This window comes from Ylistrum balloti, unplaced genomic scaffold (assembly GCF_031769215.1).
Source record: "Ylistrum balloti isolate Yb309-2 unplaced genomic scaffold, AGI_CSIRO_Ybal_v1 Utg369680, whole genome shotgun sequence".
Lineage (NCBI taxonomy): Eukaryota > Metazoa > Mollusca > Bivalvia > Pectinida > Pectinidae > Ylistrum > Ylistrum balloti.
In genome coordinates, this window is record NW_026781921.1 from 213,378 (window position 1) to 219,178 (window position 5,801).

The window sequence follows — 5,801 nt, forward strand, 5'->3', positions numbered from 1 at the left end:
TATACTGACTTTCAATGTCCAAAGGGCAATAATAGTGGATAAACAGTCCACACATAATCATACAAACATGTAGGCGTATCGTTACCATATCTATCAACATTGGAAATCCAGACTTCTCTACAACAGCTTACCTCCATCCTTTCAGCGATGATGATTTCAACTTCGTTAATTTTCCATGCTTAGATAGTAACCTTCCTGCTTTCGAAATTTGTGGTTTGTACCTAGAGTCTGTATGTAAATCGCTGACAGAAAAACTTACAAAGTAGTGTTCTAGACGCAGGAGAATGATGGCAATCATTGTGAAAGTTTTATAGTCGCAGTCTTGTTTTCATTAAGGAAATACTCCTGTTTCTCGTTCTATATATAGTGATAAAAATCAAAGATTGTTCGTATGCCTGGAGTTTCGCTGGTCTAAACCAGGCTGATTCTCATTTAAGGGATTTTATGGCGACGTTCGAGCATGAAGCAGCTGACAACAACCCTTTAGGAACATTGATTTTATTATCGTTGTACTGTTAAAGTGGTTTCCATGTATAGATTTCTTTCGTTCATATTTCGTCCTCGTTCTTTTGAAGTTTGAATTTTTGTGAATATTTTTTTTTCATTTACTTGATGAACATACCATTTTTCATCGTCAACAAATGACGCCGGTTTGAAAAAAGTGAAGTGTGCGAGCATCTACTCTTTTAATGATACAACAATTTCTTCAGAAGGTTTAACACGATACTGTAAACATACCTATTTTAGTAGTAAACTTATTTAAGCGCTCTTCGAACGCAAAGAATTGCGCTAAAATAGGATTGCGCTAATTGTCCATTCTTTACGTTGTTTAGATATAACAAGTATTAATGATGAGCTAGGATTCCGCTTCGATTACCGTAATATGTTTATGTTCAATTAGGTTAAATTACAACTCAACCCGCTGATTGTCAGGATTAACAAATTCCTTATTGTTGTATCTATATGGCTTAGTTTTTACATGATAATTATTTTCTATGTATTGTTAGCTTTATCCCATTGATATTCCATATAAAGGGACAGGGATAGCTGATTGAAGTACAAATAATTTGAACTTTTTCTTTGTGTTTCAGTTATATCACATTAAAAGTAAGTCGCGTAATGATTAAAGCGTGACTAACGTCCGTCGCTCATTCTTAGCCCCAACTCCTCTCCTTCAAAATCCAAACTACCCCAGTCGTGTGCATCACCAGGTGTGTGTATCTTTGCGTTCTGTGACCTGATCAATATGACTTGTCCGTCTATATCTAATATGTGAGAACTATATCATTGGTGTGTATACAGTGACTTAAACCAGGCGAAGATAACAATATTTGATTCATATATTGAGTTAACTATATAGATAGGTTGTCATGAATTACATAATAGTTGTCTTTTTGAAAAAAAAAGATACTGAAACACACTCATGGAGACGTATTAAAGACATATATAGTTTCAATCAATTGCTTTACTTTATATGTCGTAAGCTTCCTTGTTCTATAATCTAACCCCTCAGGAAGAATGAATAATGACAAGTGAATATGATATCAACAGATATTACAATAAGCGGAATGTTTTAGCAGGTGACACTATATCTTGTTATATGCCAACCTTTTTGTTATAGATAATTGTCAGTCTTTTATGTTTTACATTAAACATTTATTGTAACTATAATTAGCTAATGATGCAATATCGTATATAAACATATCTAAGATTACATCATGTGTATAACTTATCATATCTCAGATTTAGTTCTGACAACTATTTGAGATATATTTCTGGTGTAATCAATGACTTTTGACTTCATTTTATCTACATCTATTCAAATACCTTTCAAGTAATTAAATACGATGACTGTGCCTAATATAAGTACAATTAATCTACAGGCTTTTTGTGATTGGTTGTTAAAGGAAAACAAAACAAATTATGTCTAAATAATTTCTTTTGAAATTAACAAAAACTATCCACGTCTTTATATTGAAATAGTAACGTCAATATTTAAATAATGTCTGAATACCACGTATTGAACTTAACAAAACTATCACAAACATAATTCACCAAAAGATATATGTGTTTATATTGACACATTAGCATCAATAGATAAAAGATTTGTCTTCAAACGAGAATGTATCCTTTAACACAAAATGGCTATGGCATATAATGAAGCGAACTGATTATAATGTGTGTATTAATTACAGCCAATATAATGTATTACACACAATAATCCTATACATCACAACAGAGGTGAAAGACCTCTTGCTGGAACAACAAACGACAAGAGATCAGAGAGGTCAAGCATGTTGGGTCAAATCAACATGAAAAACAAAGTATTAACTTCAATATTCATTGAGCCTTGAACCTTCACATACAGTCACTTGGTCTTGTTCGCAGACTGCTAACCAGTAACCTTGGTTGGTTCCGGTAATACTAAGCAGATGTTGTTTTGTATCATTGAATCATTAACTTTCTTGAACATTTTACACGCTCATGACCGTGATGTAGTCAGCTTTGTCAGCTTTGTAACAGAGCATATGTAGTCATCGCTTAAAATATTAGACGCTAAAGGAACGTCTATGTTTTATGTACACTCAATAACATCATCCTTAGGTTTCGGATTATTTACATTTCTCATGAATTTTATCTTAATTGATAGGAAATAAACCAGGTCTCAGTAAGTAAAATGATAATAATAAATTCAGACATAATAGTTTCGATCAAGCCATTGTTTTCTGACATCTAGGATTTATAGAATGGCTATGTCAGAAATATTGAGATTAATGTGGAAAATGCTGTTAATCTTAACTATTTACCATCATACAAAACGACAATAATCAAGATATTGACATCAAGTAAAACTGAGACCACTAACACGCCTTGTCATTTTATGAAGATATTTGTGATGTTCAAATCTCAAAACAGCATTACGATCAGACCACACACATATACTTGACGTTGATTTGAAATAATTTAATAAAGAAATTTATCAAATCTATTGAATTTTGGACTAGTCGACTTCTTATTTGGTTTTTGACAATATTTTCATTCAGTTTTGGTTTTCCTCATTCGCTTTATAATTAGTAACTAATTTGAACAACACTGACGAATCACAAACGGACGAAACATCTGTATGATGCAGCTTAAATTTTAGGCCACACTATACTTGATTTTAAATTTGTATTATACCTTCATATCAAGTTGCGTTGCAAGCATGGTAGAAAATCCGTGGGATACATAAATGACGTGAAGCTGTCAAAGGAAGAAACGAGGCAGTCATAACGAAATCCTGTTCTCCAGTTTCTTTATATTTTATATGCTAATGTTGGTATATCACAAAGTTTTCGTTCTTTTTAAATTTTACAAATGTGTTTCAAATTATGGATTCTTTTACACAAGAGTAACTGAAATGGAGTTATCTTTATATGTTTCCTAATTACTGTGTTGGGATTAGAAATACAGGGGCTTCATTTCTTGCTATATCTGTCGTAACATTCACCTTAACCGACTGATGATTCAGTGTCTAGGATAATTTCTTATTGCGACCTTATCCTTCAAACGTAAACAATGATATCTATACCAATTTTGTATCAATATCTACCTTGTATCAATAAATCTATATATATAACGAGTGAGCCAACACTGTTATCAGAAGATATACTTAAAGCAAACACAGATCTCAAGTCGTACAACACGTTTGAAGAAGTATGTATCAGTTCTGTGTTTACCTAGGGATGGAATAATATTGTATATATAGAACATCGTGATAGCCCTAAGATCATATGATCATTTGTAGGTCATATTCAGATTTATGGAAAGTTTTGTTTAATGTTTGATGTCATACTTGTAAATTATATCTGTAACATATTGGTGTTTAAGTGTCATTTTATTGCTGTTTTCTCAATGTATAATTTGTGTAAACGAATTGGTCTACTTGAAGATGATTTGATTTTTGAAAAAAAAAAGTTAAAAGAAATTATGGAAACAACAGACACATCAACTTCCATTTCAGAATATTTGATTGTCGGGATATTGTTGGCAAAAGAGTTTGGCAACAAACAAAGCCGATAAAAACCTCTTTAATATACAAAATGATTATCATAAGATGTCCATGATAATTGATATCTAATCTAACAGCCAGCATTTCTTTTACATTTAAATGAAATACTTAATATCATCTTAATATATACTACATCTACTCCATTTGAATGTCTTCGTTGAATTAACACAAATTAAAAATTAGGCACAGTAAAGCCAAAAGTGATTTAGATTATATCATGTAGCCGTTTCGTCCTTCTAAGCCTCGTCAGTGATGCTAACGCCTAAGGTGTTGACAACAAATCTATGTTCTGTGTACAGTTAGGATTTCCCTGTTATTATCTCTACTGGATACAGCCAAATGTTCCAACCTGATCTGCAATACCTAAGGCAACATCTGTATTGTAAAAACACAGTTCTCTCTTTTAATATAGTAGTGCCAAGGCTTCTATAATAAAATTGTTATTATCCTATAAAATTTCATTTGTTTTCCGCTAAGACAAACCAAACCCATATATAAAATGATATTTGCTAATACCGACAGTCTGATAAAATTCAGTTTGTCATCTCCTTAATAGTACGGTCGGAAGTGCACAACATTTGATATATCTGTAAAGGAGTGGTGAGTCCCTTGTTTTATCTCCGATCCGGTCATCTTGGTTTATACTGACACAAGGGACTGGCTTAGTATAGCAGTCATAGCCAACACCATAAATCTCAGCGATCAAATCCTATTATATCTCGTCTTCGGAAAATAGCTTTACCTTGATATATCGACATGTCTTAATAATACTTGTGCATCATTTGGGAAATCTCCTATTTCTTAGTGAGATATGAACGAAGTCTGTTTAATGTTTATTCGTATGAAACACACTTTCAGCTTTATTTCAACTTAAATATAGAATATATCTGACTGAGATCTCAAAGATGGACGTAAAACTTCCCTAAAAATATCATCTACTTTCATCTTTTTCAACCTTTGTGTTTATGGGTCTGTCCGTCTGGTGACAGGAATATTTTAGACAGAGATAATTGATATGAGTTTATTACCAGTGGTTAATCCATAGTGATGTTTTAATAACTATGTCTCATCTCCCCCATAAAAATGTCCAGATTTCCAATATCTTATTACCTACATGTAGGTGGTTTGAGGTAAACCGAAAACCTTAACAGTGAATATCTGCATGCTATTTAAGGTCAAAACACCGAAAAGTATAATGAGTCCTGCACGATATATTGAAGTGTAAGTGTGTACACAAATTAATTCACACACACCATGCATGATATGTGAAAAACGGCACAGCCATGCTTATGATGTTCCTCGTCCACGACCGGCCAATCTGACATACTAACCAGCCTAGCAACATACAGGTGATTGTGTGTACAGGTAAATGAAACCTGACAGCTAGTGATTAAATATGTTGTTTTCACCTCAAACTTTGAGCCACATTACAGGTAGAATAACCATGACCTAGTCCAATGATTGAATAAGCTTAGGTACTTAAGTATACTTAATGTTTTGCAGATATCTATAACGTACATCCAATATGGCATGAATGCCGTGCCGATAAATAACACGAAAGGTAGTCATATGTGAACATGTTTTTGGGTTTAAAAAGAATATATCTAGATAACAAGTCCGTGTTAAACTAATAGAATTGACGGTAATCTTTAATGGAAAAAATCAACGATAGACAAGCAAGACGACCTGATTAGCATTAGAACGTGATGTGAGATTGATTACGACAATACTGATTTAAAATTGATAATAT